This window comes from Pongo abelii, chromosome 6 (genome assembly GCF_028885655.2).
Source record: "Pongo abelii isolate AG06213 chromosome 6, NHGRI_mPonAbe1-v2.0_pri, whole genome shotgun sequence".
NCBI lineage: Eukaryota > Metazoa > Chordata > Mammalia > Primates > Hominidae > Pongo > Pongo abelii.
The window spans coordinates 112,792,501-112,810,803 of record NC_071991.2 but is presented as its reverse complement, the minus strand read 5'-3'; the positions used below and the strand labels follow the sequence as shown (position 1 = coordinate 112,810,803).

General features: G+C 34.5%; 2 long non-coding RNA genes across 3 annotated transcripts in view; one reads left to right on the top strand and one right to left on the bottom strand.

Annotated features, from left to right (window-relative positions):
- LOC129060456 (uncharacterized) overlaps positions 1-18,303 on the bottom strand; it is a 147,022-nt gene that overhangs the window by 84,196 nt on the left and 44,523 nt on the right. The window lies entirely within an intron of this gene.
- LOC134761785 (uncharacterized) overlaps positions 16,839-18,303 on the top strand; it is a 3,129-nt gene continuing 1,664 nt past the window's right edge. The window contains exons 1-2 of the long non-coding RNA XR_010140913.1: positions 16,839-16,923; positions 17,642-17,645. This is a non-coding gene — a long non-coding RNA (uncharacterized LOC134761785). The remainder of the gene's footprint in view (positions 16,924-17,641; positions 17,646-18,303) is intronic.

Sequence of the window (18,303 nt, the reverse complement as noted above, 5' to 3'; positions counted from 1 at the left end):
CTTAGTACAACTCTTGATACATAGAAGGTGATGAGAAAATTTTAAACCTTTTATTTCCTCTTTTGTGTATTTGTTTTAGACTGAATTAATGAATTGCGTCTATAGCAAATTCCTTTTATTATTGCACTCCCGTGGTTGAAATAATCCCTTTATTCACCTTTGACTACATCCTATGCCTAGGGAACAGCAAGCCTCTTTTGATTCCATAAAGTAACTCTTTTGAACGAAAAAAACCCAGAGCTTTTGATAAGGCCATAAAAAGTCCACTCAAAAGAGAAGAGAATAGAGGAAGCAAGCAACATTTAAAGTTTGAACAATACTACAGTCTGAAAGCAACAATAAACGTTTCATTATTTAGTTAGAGAATTAGCAGTTATTTCTTACAGTTATTTTTTCAGAAAATAAAATATATAATTCATTCTTGGGTATTTTTTTCCTCAGGAGAAGTATTGCTTATGGAAAGAAATAGATTTTTTTCAGTGATCTGTTTTATTATTATTATTATTAAGCATAATTTTTAGCACACAGTCTGAACCTGCATAATTAAAGCAATTATGAAGGGTATGCTGTGTGTGTGGATCTCTCCGTATGAGCCAAGAAATAAATGTATGTAGATCAATTGTCATAAACTCCAGCCATCTGCCCTTACATTGCACTTTATCAAATGCAATTGGCATAGCCAAAATGGGAAATTATTGGGTGTCAAACTACAGTAGAATAGTTAGGCATAGTACAGTCTAAAATTTTCCATTTATTTTGACTGCCTTCTGAGTTCTGGTGTAATTGTGTAGGATGAGAATTACTGGAGAAGAACACATATCAGAAAGGACAGCAGTTACCATTGTTTCCCACATCCTGAACCAGTGTATATCCTAATTCTGTGAGCCTCCTTGTTTTTCATTCATTTTTTAATCATCTCTGATTTATTCTCTGTGCTCATAGGAACATCATTTATAGCCCTTTTCTAAACTTTATGTATTGTCCTTGATTTTTATTTCTAATGCCAAATCCTTTTACTGTTGGCAAAGTATTTCTTAATAGAATATAAGACTGAAATATTTTCCTCTTTAGTTTCAGACCAGTGCTTCTTGTCCTTCTATCTTCTGATACTTTGAATAATCACAGTCTTTCATTTATACAGATACTTGTAAGGTATTTATAGACTGTGATCAAATCCCTCTCAATCTTCTCCTGTCTTGACTATACAAATGTCTATGACCCTGTATCTCATCCAACACACTATTTGCATCATTTTTGCCCTTCTTTTTTGTTATTAATTTTCCATTAGCTCTCTCAATTCTTGTACAACTTTTGTTCTGCCAGGATAAATAGCAATGTGATAAATCACTTATTTTGTATCATAGATTATAAAGAGTTTAATATTTGAACAGAAGGTTTTGTCATTGCATCAAGTTATATACTCATTACATAGACTGTATTTACTCTTCAATTATTACATATTCAATTGTTTCTGGATTATAGTATCTATAGATCATGCTTTAATTTCTATATGTTCCTTCCCTGAAAGAGCCTCAATTCTCTCGGTGACTAGAAATACATACATTAACTCTGAAAAAAAGCTTTATATTGTCAATAATTTGCTGATTACAGCTGCAAAAATCTTGTCTCAGTTTGTATTTGTTCATCATAAACTTAACTGATATCAAATATAATTATTATTTTTGAAGTCTCTATCTTTGTGTCCTTTTGTAATTTTTTTCTAAGTAAACAGCAATGCTAATAAGCATGGATATATCTATACTCATGTGGGTATAAATGTTTAGATATGTGTTTATATAAATACTCATCTATATATGTATCTATGAAAAGTAGTTATAAGTGTTCTACTAATTTTTTAAATGCATTTGAAAGTAGAGATCTTGAAGAATTCAAAAGGAAAATTTATTTGGCCCACTGATAAAAATGACCTTAAATACAATGATAAAAACATACATAAAAACCTCTGAATGGCCAGGCATGGTGGCTCACTCCTGTAATCCCAGCACTTTAGGAGGTCGAGGCAAGTGGACCACCTGAGGTCAGGAGTTGCAGACCAGCCTGACCAACATGGTGAAACCCCGTCTCTACTAAAAATACAAAATTAGCCAGGCGTGGTGGCACATGCCTGTAATCCCAGCTACTTGGGAGGCTGAGGCAGGAGAATCGCTTGAACCTGGGAGGTGAAGGTTGCAGGGAGTCAAGATTGTGCCATTGCACTCCAGCCTGGGTGACAAGGGTGACACACCATCTCAAAAAACAAACAAACACCTCTTAATGAAGAATTGTGGGGGGAAAAACAGAGGGCAGTAGGCTATGTATACATGTGTGTACTAGAGACAGGGAAATTGTTCATGTATCTGTTATGAGGAATGATTGGTCCTCAGAAGTCCGGAGTATTTCCCAAAGGAACACAAGACAAAGAGGTGATTCACTTAAGCGGCCCTAATTTTATTCATTCATTCATTCATTCATTCATTCATTCATTCATCCATGCATGCATTGTGTGTTGAGATTTGGGAAATTAGCAAAGAGGTAGAATATACAGAGGTGGATATTTAAAGGAAAATGTTTTATTAAGCTTATTTCTTCTCTTGCGTACATTGGGAGTTGGGGAAGCATTGAATATTATAATGGCATTCAGAGTTTAGTTCAGGACTTTTGAGAACTATCAAATGTAAACTGTCATTACTATATGACTATAGTAGAAAGGTAAATGACAGTAAAAAAATACTAACAAGTACAAATTTATATGTTTACAAAAGTCTTTAATGAAGGCACTAAAAGCATATCTGACATTGTAAGGAAAAGTAGGGTTTAAAGCTTTCTGAAATTGTTCCCTTCTTATGAAATCCTACACTGTACACCTACATCCTGTGCCTTATATTTTGTTTCAAATAAAATATACATTATGAAAAATATTATATCTAAAATACAATTTGTGAGTGGTCAATTCATACTTACAAGAACACTAGGGAGTTAATGTCTACTTATCACCAACTTTTCAATAACAGATTTTAGGTGAACTCTTCTACTGTGATGATTAATGCAGCATATTAAACCTATGTCATTTTTATGTGGTTTAGTATGTTTTCCAGAGTATCATGATGTAATTTTTCCAAAGCAATATCATTATTTTTGCAATTTCTAATTGTCCATGCATCTTCAGTATGTACCATCTTGTTTTTTTTATATGGCCCTAAAGTTCTCCATGACAAAACAGATACATAAATAAAACATAAGTGGAAGACAGCCCAGGCCACTCCTTCAAGGGGTCCATGTCTCCTAAGATGAGAGGATAACGTATATAAAAATATAAAGATGGCAGTAGTATGTTCTCAGGAAAACAAACATGCAAAAAACCCATTTTTTTCATATTTGTTTTCATTGGAACAAGGAAACAAGTTTTGCAATATTACTACAGGCAATTGCAATCCTAAGGCAGAAGGTTCTACACAAACATGTCAATTTATTTCTTAATGGCATTGTCATGAAATACCAAATGTGTGTGTCTCTCTCCAGTCTTATATATAATTATCTGTTCGGTCATCTTAAACTTCCCCCCTACAGAACCCCCCATTAATGCACAAACTCCACCCTGTCCCATTCCTTTGCCAACGGAATTTCCTCAGTGGGCATTTTCATTTTTTTTTAACCTGCGAAACTTGTTGTGAGGCCCTTGCCTTAGTTACCTGTCCTGATCTTGAATGATATCTTCTTGTTTACCATGATTATGGTTGGCTCCAGATACTTGTTGCTGTTGCTCTACCAGGTTATAGGTCTTTACTGAAATTCAACTTGGGCTCAGAAACTTGAATACAAAACATCAGAGGCTAAACATGAGATATTTAATTCCCACTTGTCCCATGAGCAAACACTCAGCATCCTCTGCACCATAGAACACATGCTTCTGTGTATGTTTCAGGTACCCCAATCCTCTACAAATACTAACTTATGGATCAAATATATACTGCCAAAATAGTAATACTTACCTTTGTAACACTCAGTCTTACAATAAATGTCTTATTTTTAAATCACCCATAAGTTCTAATGTAGAAAAACAAAATATTAATTCATTCTTATTCCATTTTAAGAGCTAATGGAAGATAATTAAACATCTTATTAACACTTTTTACACTGATGTTTATTTTAAGCCATTTCTCAAACTTCAATAGCCTCATGATTTTTTAAGTTATATGTAAGTACCAGTTTTTTAATCCATTTTTGCAGGAGCATATCAATCAATCAGGCAAGGGACTGGAACCAATGGGAAACTGGACTGAGACCTCAGTCTGAGACCATGAAACTAAATATGCAGTTCCTAAGATTGTTGTAAATCAAGAGTCCAGAAGACCCCAGGTTAAGGTGGCAACAAAATAATGTGAACTCTCAGTTCTTAGCAGCAAGCTGACAAGCCAGCAACCATAAAATCAAGGACCAGGAAACCAGTGATATCCATGACCTTGGTGGGTCAAAAATCTGGCACTTGTGATGTCAAAAGAAATTTGCAGGATCAGCAAATTTGACTTGATTAAAGCAGGCAAAAGGCCACAACAAAGGTGTCTGGTTTTGCAAGAGAATGACCCCAATAATCAGATGTAGAGAAAAGAAGGAGATTACATTCTGGGCTCTTCCAGCTCAGCATATGGCCTTTTACTTGATAGAGGAAGCAGGCAGAAATGACAGATTTCTAACAAAACTGGTGGACAAATGAATGAGCATAGGTAATCATTCAACACACATTTATTGATTTTCTACTATGTGAAGGGACAGTGTGGGTATTGATGAGATAACTAGAATTAAGACATGGAGTACTTATCCTTCAATTTATAATTAGGATGGATACAGAAAAGTAAATAGGCAACCACACAGTAGTTTAATACATGCCATCATGTGAAGAAATATCAAATACTCTGGTCGTACATAAATGGGTCATCTAATAAGGTTTGGCTCTGTGTCCCCACCCAAATCTCATCTCGATCTATAATCCCCATGTGTCAAGGGAGGGACCTGGTGGGAAGTGATTATGGAGGTGGTTTCCTCCATGCCGTTCTTGGATAGTGAGTGAGTTCTCACGAGATCTGGTTTTATAAGGGGCTCTTGCCTCTTCATGCTCTCTCTCTCTCTCTCTCGCCTGTTGCCATGTAAGAGGTGCCTGCTTCCTCTTCCACCATGATTGTAAGTTTCCTGTGGCCTCTCCAGCCATGCAGAACTGTGATTCACTTAAACCTCCTTTATTTGTAAATTACCTAATCTTAGGTAGCATCTTTATAGCAGTGTGAAAACAAATGAATACAGCATCTAACCCAGTTTCTGAAGTCATGGAAAGTTTTTAGGGGAATGGAAAGCTAAATGGACATCTTAGGAATAGAAGGGAAGAGAGAATAGTATTTCAGGCAGAGGGTAAAGCAAATGCAAAAAGGAGGCAAAGATGTGAGAAAGAACATGGAGCATGAACAGAAATACCAGTTCAAATGATTCAAAATATAAATGGTTCAAAATGCCTGAAGGAAGTACTTGGAGCTTTGGAGGAAGTGCTGGAGACACAGAGAGTGTGTGTGTGTGTGTGTGTGTGTGTGTATATACACACACATATATGTGTATATATGTATGTATGTGTATATATATAGACATTAAAGATCTTGTAATCTTTAGTATTCTAGTATTCTAGATCTGAAATCTTAGTATTTCAGATATCTGTAATTTCAGATATCTGAAACAATTAAAGCATTTGACTAAAGACACACGGATCGAGGTAAAGTGCTCAGGGAGTAGAGATTCATACTTTCAAAAAGTGGCCACCCCAAAATATTGTCCACTAGAATGTGTCTTAAGCACGCACATATCCTAGCTGCCCTCTTTATTGTTTTTTTTTTCCCCTTGGCTCTGACTTCAAATTTGCCTACTGAGTAACTCCCAATACCGGTTGAGCATAATCCAAAAACCTGAAATCCAAAATGAATGTTCCAAAATTCAAAGTATTTTGAGCATGGACATGATATGAAAAGCAGAAAATTCTACACCCAACATCATGTGAAGAATTGCAGTCAAAATGCATTCAAAAATGGTTTCATACACAAAATTATTTAAAATACTATATACAATTACCTTAAGGCTACATGTATAAGGTGTACATGAAACATAGAATAAATTTCATATTTAGACTTGAGTCTTATCCCCAAGATATCTCATTATGTATATGTAAATATTCCAGAATCCAAAAAAATCTGAAATCTGAATCATTTCCGTTCCCAAGCATTTCAGATACAGAAAACTTAAACTGTAAACTAGACTTAAAATCATTATTTCTACCGTGCTAACTCAGTGTCTAAAGGTCACTAACTAAAACTGCTCTCCTTTCATGGTATTGATAATAACATGTCATTTATATTGTCCCACCGTCTAACTTGATATTTGTTTAGCAAGGGATCAAACATATGTATTCAATATGCTCTTATATCTTATGTTTTATGATTTTATAAATATTCTGATTTTCAGTTTAGAAATTTCGTTGAGCACCTATTATGTACGAGATACCTAAAGATGCTAGGTGATAAGCACCTAAAAGTGACTAAAACAAACCTTGCCATCATGAAGCTCATAGTGTAATTAGGAAGAAATACATAAAAACAGAGAATCTGAAATTATAGCATGGTACATACTAAAACTTGTTGACCATCCCTACTCCCCTCACATCTGTGACCTTTCGTCCTCTAAAACTCAGTATATATTTTTTTAAAACCATAGGACGTCTCTAAATTGGGAAGGAGAGCATCTTTTGTGGAGACAAAGGCAATGATAGGCAATTATCCCTTCACTCTCTTGCTACAGTTTCCCCCATCAGCATACTCTATTCTTTTCATATAAAACAAGTCACCCAACCCCACTTCTCAATTCAGTTACAGTCCTATCTCTTTTATCTTTCATAGTCAAAATTTTCCCTGTGTTGTCTACTCTATCTCTATTACTTCCCTACCCAAACTCCCTTTAGAACACCCCAATCTGCCTTCCCCTCAAAACTGTATTGAAAAATAACAGACTTAGTCATCAACGGCTTTTGTGTTGTTAATATTTTGTCCTCTCAATTTCTTGATCTCTTAATTTTACTCAAATCTATTGACTACTCCCTTATTTTTGATACATTTTCTTGGTTTCTGTGACATGAGAATTTCTGCTGTTTGTTTGTTTTATTCATACCACTGTAATTACTTCTTTACCTCATCCTACCTCTCTTCTGGCTTTAAAGGTTGAAGTTTCTCAAAGCTGTTTCCCAGACTCTGTCCTAGAATATATAGTTCAAGAGGTACAGAAGCACAGAAGACTAACAAAGAGTTCTCTACCTGGTGCAGTCTGATAGATTCCTGTAGTTTGACTTGTGTCTGGGAGAATGAAGAGAAGTGTGCAAGACAGATAAATCATCAAGCTTAAAAACCATAAAAGAAATGGAAAAACCCAGAGAAAGGTGACAAGGATCCTCATTATGGTTTGTAATTGTAGTTGAAGTTGGTGAATTTTGTGAGATGATATTGGACAGAGGTTACAAATAAACTGTGAAGGCAGCAGCTAAGACAAATATTTAAAATTTTCAATTAATAATAAAGATTAGACAAATATAACCAGGTGATAATTTACATTTTTAAAATTAAAAAAATAAAAATAACTCTGATAGTATCGTAGATAATTATCTGAATTGAAGAAAAATTGGGGCAATGAGTCATGCTAGGTGCTCGCTTCAGTAGTTCAAGTTAATGACAAAACACGATGAGTGTTGAGAAAAGAAGGCAGAATTCAAGAGATATTTTTGATCTGGAAGAGGTGAAACATCTGCGCTGGGTATTACTAACAAAGCTTTAGAGAAACAGGTAGATTCCAGAGATATGAAGGAGATAAAGCTGACAAATCTTGCAGATTCTTTGGACAGGAAGAGTACATGTCTACTCCTATGTTCCTGGCTCATACAACTGAAAGGAGAGTGAGGTCATACATTGAGATGGGGAGGTGGACCATGCTGCATGGGACACTTTCAGCCTTATGTGGCCTGAAGTATCTTTTGAAACATGAGGGAGTGGATATCAAATAGGCAGAAAACTGTATCTGTAGCTCAGAGGAGAAGCCTAGGCTAGAGATGACATAAATCTTCTATAGATGATGATTGAAGCCAGAGTACTGGATCAGGATGTCTTTGAAAAGAGTGCATGGTGAGTAGATAATAGTCTAGGACAGAGCTTTAAGACACCCCAGCTTTTAAAACCAGAAGATTTAAGAAGATTTTAAGAACCTAAGACTTTAATATCCAAGGTAGGGTGAGGTGAAGAAGTAGCTACAGTGGGATGAGTAGGACAAACAAATAACATAAATTCTCACGTCACAGAAGCTGAGAAATGTATCAAAAATAAGGACATAATCAACAGTATTGAGAAAAGTTAAGAAGATTGAGAAATTGAGAGGACAAAAATTAGTGACATCAAAGCTATTGATAACTAAGCCTGTTACTTTTCAAAACAGTTTTGAAGGAAAGGCAGATTGGAGTGTTATAAGGAGAGTTTGGGTAGGGAAGTGATAGAGAAGTAAGAGTAGATAATACAGGTAAAAAATTTGACTGTGAAAGAGAAAAGAGATAGGACAGTAACTGGAGTGAGAAGTCAGGTTGGTGATTTGTTTTATAGCAGAAAAGAATAGAGTATGCTAATGGGGGAGATTGTAGCAAGAGAGTGAAGGGATAATTGGCTATTACCTTTGTCTCCACAAAAGATGCTCTGTTTCCCAATTTAGAGATGTCGCATTGTAAAAGATCTGAGTTTTAGAGGACCATAGGTCACAGGGATTGGGGAAGTAAGGACGGTCAATAGGTAGTCCACAAAAGAGAAATAAATGAATTTTGGGCTGTGAACCTGTATAAAGAATAGGGAATTCCAATATTTGCTCGTACTTTACATCTTGAGTTGTAGAAAAATAACTGAATAAGAATTCTAGCTGTCTCCTCTTTAGTTCTGTAATCCACATATGGATAAAATAGGATCCACTCAGCAGGTTGCAAGCTTGTGCTTCTAAACATATTTAGTTGAGCAAGAAGGCACAAAATGGAACCATATGTGTTTTCTTTTAAGGTAATCTGCTTCAGTAGTATTGTCAGCACTTCTGAGAGCCCTTTTCATATGCAGCTTGTCATACTTTTCATAAATACTCTGTTGAATCGTTTTGATGTCATCTATTAAACCCTCCTTCCAAATATTTATTCATTGTTTTATGGGATTTATGAAAATAATAGCCTCTATACTAAGATATATTGTAAGCATGTTAAATCACAAACAGAGCTAACAAAGATATTATATTTCAAACATTCAGTTATATTTTAGGAACAGCCTAAAGATAGGCCTTGTGCCTAAGTTAAAAACAATTAGGCCTTGTACTGAGCTTTGATGGTCAATAAACATAGGTAAGTTTAGATCAGAAATGAGATTTCTAAAATAACGATTCTTTAGAAAAAAAGCCCATGTTTCTTTCCCATCAAACCCAAATCCTGGGGTTATTATTAGGAAACCCCAGAGAGACTTCATTTTCTTTTGCTTTATAACATATACTCTTTATATGTTATAACTTTAAAACATATATTTAATACATTTAAAACAAATATTCTTGGCAATATTGACCTTCATGTAGCATTTTACGTTTGCAAAGCAATTATCTGACATACCTCTCTTAACATTGACAGATATATTTATGTTAGACCCCAACACCTATATTCATTTTCAGTGGTCTGTGCTATTTGTTTATACATTTTATTTAAACCAGAATCTTATATCTCGTAATCAGAATCACCTCCACTTTATTTCTCTCTCTCCGTAAGTCCTTTAAGCATGTTCTGTGCATGGTGCTCATTCGGCAAATGCTCTTTACTTAAGAATGTCCATACCAAGGGAAGAAAAATGGTTTAAACAGTGAAATAAGCAAATGGTAAAGTTTTGCACACTATAACTTCTTGTAACTTATTCATTAGTATCCTACAATACATTTTCGGTTGTTACTGTTTTATTATTATTATTTTACATTGACAGATACAATTGTTTGTATTTACTTTGTACAACATGATGTTTTGAAGTACGCGAACATTGTACTTTTTTTCTAATATAAATGATCGTCATACAAATGCCAGTTAAATGTATTGAATGAAAATGCTATGCCTCTCACTTCTGGCTCAGAATATATTTCTTCTTTTCCTTTCTCAGACTTACTGCCTGGTTTTCGAATATATTACATCTTGATTTTGTACCCATATAGCTTTCTCTTAGTCAGTTGCATGGCAGCCAGATATTCTAGTTAGTTTATTCCCTTTCACATGCGGCTCTGTCAAAACTGTTCACTTACATTTTCCACAGATCACTACTAACCATGAACAACATTGCTCTGTAAAAATCCTGCTGTCCATAGTCTCTACGCCAGCTGCCACTATGCCCGGCACTTCCCTTCATTCTCTGGGACATGTCACTCATGTGTTTTAGCAAATGACAACTGTCCCTTATATCTAGCACACTATCCCTCCATCAGGGACATTTTTCAAGTATTCTAGATTCATTTAACTTGGCACTTTCTTCTATCTAGCAAATACCATTCATTCATTCACTTCTGGCTTCTCTTGCCAAGTACCGTGTTCCCAATATCATGGCTAAAGTTTTCTAACATACTTCACTTTTTCCTTTATGAGAATATCTTTCATTCAGCTGCTTTTTTTTTTTAAACTTTTGCAGGCTGCACCTCCATCTTCTATCGAAACATTTTCAAAAAGAACTCAGTTTAAAAAAAAATGTATAATGTTACCTGTTTTTCAGTGTGGACCGGAACAATTGGGCTATGTGCACTCTAAAAATAGATAGTGAAGAGCTATCACTAGAATATTGCATTGTTTCTATGCAAATGTGTATTTCTTTCTTTGTGGAAGAACATGGGATATTATACAAATAGTATGGATATTCCCCTGTAATAAAAGCTATAATGTTAGAAAGTGAGTAACATTCACAGCTTTAATCTATGGCAATGAGTTTTATCAGTAAGAATGTCAGAGAACATAAGCAATTAAGATTCCTGGGGGCAAAACGTACCCAATTAAAGTGATTTACCACATTCCAAAATGACTTGACAAGTACATTTAACTCTCTCAAATGATATCTGTTCTTATATCTGTCATGGATTAGAAAATTATGGGAATTCAAGATATCACCATCCCTTTCACCACCACCACCATCATCATCATCAAAGGCATTTATTGAGTATATTTCTATGATGGATCTGATACTAAAACCTTTTAGACATACAGCTCATACCATAAAAGAAGTTCTAATCTTCTGCAGTGATATGAAAAACCTATACTGAACACATGCATACATTAAGTAAAGAAGTGCCAAAATTAAATAATACTGCTACTTGAAGTCCAAGATATTTGTTTTAAGATAAACAAGTTGCTGATAATTTAGATCAAAGGGTCATGACACTTCTGCAAAAGGCAGACAGTAAATATCTTCTGCTCTGTGGATCATTTGGCCTCTGTAGCCACTACTCAACTCTGATATGGTAGTGTAAAAGCAGCCATAGAAGTATACAAATAAATGACCATGGTTGTGTTCCTATAAAACTGTATTTACAAAAAGAGGTAGTGTGCTGCATTTGACCTGTAGGCTATAGTTTGCTGGTTCCTGATTTAGATGATGGAAGGAACTAACATATTTGTAAAGTCTTAATAAAAAACAAAAATATAATATACAGATTTTAGAGATAAAGAGAAAATGATATGAGCCATAAAACCAACCTGAATTTTCAAGAGAGAAAAGAAAATACTTAGAGTCTAAAAATAATGGGAAACTATAAATTCAGAGGTAAATCAGTATTAAAACTTGTGGCTGCCATAGAATATTTATGAATTCGCAGTGGCCTGAATCTTTAGTTTGAGTGATCCGTGGGAGAAGGACTGACTGCGAAGACTAGGATCTCTGCAAGGTAGGAAGTAAGACTTTAAATCTCTATATAAGTCTATAACTTTAAGAGACAATCAATGGCTGGTCTCAAAATTAAAAACAAAACTATATAGATAGAGATAGATAGAAACATAGATAGAAATAGAGAAAGATAGATGATTAGATAGAAATAGAGATAGATACATAGATAAAAATAGGGATAGATAGACAATAGATAGATGATAGCGTGCTAGATAGATTGATAGACAGACATACGCCAGAAGAGACTGGTAAATATATATACTGAGAACTGATAATCCCAAGATACATAGGCTTGGATTTCAAATTCATATTATCTTTGTGTCGCCATAAAATTTAAGCTCTTCGTTTAATAAAATGTGGTTTTAAGTTGATTGTGTCTTCAGGTATCTGCACGAAGCAAAAAACTCAGACACATTAAATTTTCTCACACATACAATTCCAAGGAATAGGAGCTCAGGGTAAGGAAAAAATTATAAAGCACGTATATAAAGGAACAAGCCACCATGAATTATCTTCAGTAGAACCATTGACAGTAATATCAGACCAGCAAAATCTGCAGATATTGGAATTATCATATAGAAAATATAAAATGAGTAAACAGTTAAAGAAATAAAAGAGTGAAACGTATGATCAAAGAACAAGATATTATTACAACTATCAAGGCAGTATTGTCAAAGACAGTCATAGAAATATAAATGTAAAAAAATGAAATCAGAAACTGATTAGAACAATTAAATAGATTAGTCACAAGTAAAGAGAGAATTTCTGAAATGGAAGATAGAACGAAATAAAGTTTCAGACATAAGCAGAAATAAAGAAATGAGACCTACAAAAGGCATCCTAAAAGACATTAAAATAGAGTTAGAAGTTTAATATATGTAATTTGAGTTTTATAGAGAATAAAATGAATAGGAAAAAGTCATCTTCAATGAAGTAATTAATAGCTATAAAATCACCGTATTTGAAGCTCAACCAATCCAAAGAAGAATAAATCAAAAGGCATCCTGTCCATGACTCACTATAATGAAAGAAGAAAAGTTGGCTGAGAACAAAGATGGACTACAAAGCAACAACCATTAGACTATCTGACTTTGCAGTAGCAACAGTGGAAGCCAGAAAGCTGTGGGATAATATCTTTAATATTCTGAGAAAATATAACTTCAAACATAGAATTGTAAAATCACCTTTCAGGAATAAGAGTAAAGCAAAAACTATAGATAGATAGATATAATTAAGCAATCTTACTATGAACAGTTCTTTCTAAAGTTTTAGAATATGAGTTTCATGAAGATGTTAATCATTTAAAAAACTAAGAGTGACAGAAAAATGTTAATCAGAGAAAATAGCAAGCATAAGTTTAATTTAAACAAAACGTAATGGCATAAGACAAAATGTATTGATGTTAAATATCAGAATTAAAGTATTGGATAAAAATATAAGTTGGGAGATAACATACTCTAAGATCCTCATATTGTTTGGGAAGAGAGAATAGATATACCTTAACTCAGGACATGAAAAATAATATCTGTATGCTAATATTTTGATGATAACCACTTAAAAAGCAGAGGTAGAATGAGTAACTTCCAAACTAATAGAATGAAAAAATGTGGGAGCTGAGTAGACAAACATGTAAGCAAAGAACAACAGAAGCACTCTGCATCAATTCAGAAAAAGTGATAAAGGAACAAATGACATATAGAAAAAAGAGCAAATAGAAAGCCCAATTAAAAGGATAGAAACTATTTCAAATTTGTCAATTATTATCGTAAATATAAAAATACCAAATTCTAAGGTTAAGAGACAAAGACATCAGAATGAAGTGAAGGTTACAACTATATCTATAGTAACAACAACAACAACAACAACAAAAAACTGCTAGCCAATAGATACTAAAAAAAAAATAAATGTTAGTATCCTATATTACCATTTCATAAAGTAGACTTTAGAAGAAAGGGCATTGCTAGCCAAAAACAGAGGTGATAAATAATGAATGATAAAAAATTCAATTCACTAGAAAGATACAACAATTTACAATTTTTATACTGCTAAAAATATGGCTTCAAAATATAAAATGAAAAATATTTGAGAAGTTGAAGGAAAAATTAAGAAATGGTGGATTTTAAATGCTATATATTATGTTCTTTAAAAGGGACCTGACAAGATTAATGAGGTTTTCAGTAAAGTTAAAAAATAAAGAAAAATCAACTGTGACTGATTTTTTTTTAACAAACTGATAACCTGCTATGGAATTCTGAATAAACAGGCAGCTTAAAGATAAACCAGTAAAATCACTGATTTTAAGAATAAAGGGACTGAGGTCCCAACAGGTTTGGTAATACTCCAAAATGTCAGAAAAGGTATACTGGCAAAAGTAGGACTAGAAGCAAATTAACTGACTTCAAGGTCAGAATTTTTTTCTATATTACTATCAACTACTTAAGGATATTTGCACACAGCCCTATTCTCAATTGCAGTTCTGTTATAACACAAGTGTACTGGTTTTATTTTGGTTTTCTTTGCTTCCTCACAACCTCCTTTATCTTACGTGGTGAGAGAAGTAGATTTGTGTTAAAATAAAAACTGGAAGACACAGATATTTCAGATAGGATGAAATGAAAAAGTTGTAGATAGCAAGTACACAAAACTAACTTGGAATAAGTCACATAAGTTTAATTTTGTTATAGAATATTTTCCCCTTTAAAGTTAAATATAAGTAATACCACATCCTGTTCTGAGAATAAATGCTCTAGATTCTGCTGGAAATTACTCACAACTGGAAGTAATCTGGACACTATGAGAAGTCTGAAGAATGCTGTAATCTCTTTCACTATTCACATCACCATGTGATGAAGTTTGTAGGACTGGTGGAGAAGAAAAATGTTATAAAGAAGGTTACACTCTTTACTCACCGTATATTGATTATTTGGCCTTCTCTAACCTGGTATCCTTTTGACCACTCCTCAAAAACGATTATGAAAAATAATTATCAAAAAAAGCTCACTCTTAAGAAATCCAATGAATATTTTTACTTCTAATTTGACTTACTCTTCCTTGGTCTTTAAAGTTATTTATTGCTTTCTCCTTCTTAAAGATGTCTTTTCCCTTGGTCACTGTGATATCATTATTTTCAGATTTTTTTTTTCAAAATGGCTCTTTATATTACCAAGAATCAGTTTTCTGACTTCGTATTTCCATAGCCTACATTATCTTCCTTTGAAAGGAAAGCTCACTATGAGTCTTGGTTTACATGAATTGAAACTGGACTATTGATATTTATTCAGATTAATATACAATGCCATCTTCTCTTGACTTAACTATATAATCTCTGCTCTCAGTTATTTTTTCATTCAATCTATTTTTCATAAGGTGGCCAGATACATAATTTTTAATGTAAAAATCTAATCATCACACCCTTACCCCAAAATCTTTAACACGTTAATTCTTACAGAGATTTTGAAAAAAAAAAAAATAATAAAAAAAAAAGAAAGAAAAATGTCTCTTCAGCCCAGCATACAAAGCCCTCTATCATCTGTCCTCAGGTAAACTTTCTAGGCTTCTCTTCATGATTTCCATGATTCTACACCATATATATTATACTTGAACAACACAAGACTACTTATTATTAGTCTCCAGACATGCTATTCTCTCTCGCATTTTCATAATTTTGGTGTTTCTCTCTCCATGCATAAAATCTTTTTTTTTTTAATGAAATTCTCTGCCTGGTAGACTACTTATTGCTCATTCTTCAAGGATTAATGCATATGTTATTTCCTCAGTGAAGTCCTTCTAGGCTCCCTGAGGCAGGGTTAGTATTCCCTTCTTAATGTAGCCAAGACGCTTTATTCCTCTCTCTATTATCGACTTTCCACATTGTATTAGAATGCTTTGCTAACTGCTTCTCTTCCCCAGTGGACTGTGAGCTCCTGGAGGACAAGGCAATGAAAGCAAAGCAGAGTGCCTGGAACATAGCGAGTACTGGATAATTTGATGTTGGCTGCACAAATGGCCTGCTCTGACAACTGATGCCCTGATTGCATTGGTGAATGCCTAAGAGTTTCTGGAATTGAAGCTCATATCCTATGTTAGCTGAAGGGGGTGTGTCTGTAAGAATAAGAGGGCAATAATTTGGTTTAGATATAAACCAAATAAAATATAATAAAAAGTCAGCCCCTTTTATCTTTCTGGCTTTTCTATTTCCATAATTCTGTCTATGATGTAGGTGTCACCTTTTCCTTTGAACCCAACATCCAATCAGTCACTACCAATTAGACTATCATTGAAAATAATGTATATCACTTTCTCAACTATGGTTTACATTCATCCTTGTTTTCCATCCTTTTTATTCCCACCTGACTTGAGACTAGATATTTCCCATTCATATTGTTATCACAGTCTCCTAATTACAAAAGTTTTAAATTTCACCCCTTGAGCCATAACCCATCTTATATATTATATTCTTATGTTAATATACCTAAGTGGCATTTCAAATGAATCACTCCCATATTAAGTACAATAACAAAAACTTCCAATGATATTAAATAAACTACACTAGCCTAGTATTCAAATTCTTCAGTACTCTGGCTGTAGAGCTCCTTTCTGGCTTCACTTTCACGACCTCACCGGATCTTTGTTTGCAGTCACACTGGTAGCATCATGAAGCAGGAGCCATGTCACCTGTAGTCAACATTCTATCATCACCACATAGCACACTTCCTAGGACATGCTAGATATTCAAAGCTTGTTGAATAAATGACTGAAAGGATGCAGAGTTTTCAAAATTCCTTCTTCAAGTACTTCTGCTACAGCAATGGGTAGAGTGGGAAGGGAGGAGACAGGGTGGGTATGTGGGTGGGAATAGGGCAATTGACTTAAGCTGGTGTGGGTGGGCTCCAGTATCCACTTCTACTTCAATCAGAGCAACTCAACAATGCTACATATTGTATTGTTGTATGTATTGGGGTGTTAGTATACATTTTCATATTAAAAAAATGAGTTTTAAAACTGATGGACCACTTATTTTAATATAGAAAAATGGGTAGGGCTTGGAAAAAAGAAAGACCACTTAGTCTAAACTCTATGAAACTCAATTTCCTTTTTTATATCATAGAGTTATTATGAGGATGAAATGAAATAATGTATGTAAAGTGCCTGGCTCATGGTGTGAAACTTCATCTTCCCTGTACCAACCCACTACTTTTGCCAGCAGAGCCAGGACTAAGGTGAGGCAAGTGAGTGCTAGGGGCACAAAGTTTAAGGGAATAATCATTTTCAAGGTCATGCACTTGACCTACAAGTCATGACACACCAGCCAAACTAGACTTCAAACCTTTTTCAAACACATTGCTTATTCTTTTCACCAAGACTATCCTCCCTGCCAATTAAACCTAAGGAAAGCCTACCTAGAATACAAACCTTTCTTAATAAAAGCTTCTGCTGTCATCCACCAAGAGTGTGTATTTCATTTCTCTTTCTCTCTCTCCTAAACTCCAGTGAATCTTTGACTTATATCTTTCAGACTTAACTCTTTCTGATAATAATAATAATCCTGCCTAGCTGCCCATCTTAGTGTATACATGTCTTAGCTCACCTGCTTGATATATGTTTTCTCCAGAATAGCATTCTATCTAATCTCAATTTATTTGGCCCTCTGTATCTAGTAAGGTAATTTTCACATAGTAATTTCTCCATAAAACAATTGGGGATTAAATAAATAGTCTTCTTATTTGGAGCTAAAAGTGTATGTAACTCTTATACATTGGGCTCTGGAGAGCTAGCTACTTTGGCATATGGATATATGGATTGAAGCCATTTCCAAACCTTCACTAAATCATTGCAGGCTTTTTATTTTTTATTTTTCTTAACATAGAAGCTTTTATTCTTTTGGACCATCATTTACTCAAAGAAGGCTCAGGAAGCCACGGTTCTCTTCCTACTCTAGTGGAGCATTAAGTGGTCTGTTTCAGTGTCATGAACCTGGCTCCATGTCCTGGCGTATCTTCCTCCTGCTGTTTCCATGGCCTGTTCTAATTGTCTGGCCTCACACAGTCATGGGACTTGGTTTTGTCTCCCTGGTAATGGCCACCCATAACCTGACATGTATTTGCTGTTTTGCTTCAATGAGGATGAGAGCTCTGTCTTCTCCCCCCTAAGCTGTGTTCTGCCTTGTAAATTAAAATGCTCCTCCCATTGCTCAGTCCTGGGATTTGGTGCTAGGCAGCCCCTGCTGCTTAAGGTAATTAATGGATCCTTGGGGCCTACACCTGTTTCTGTGCTTAATGCAATTCAAGGCAGGCCCTTCATTATCAACTGAACACAACTG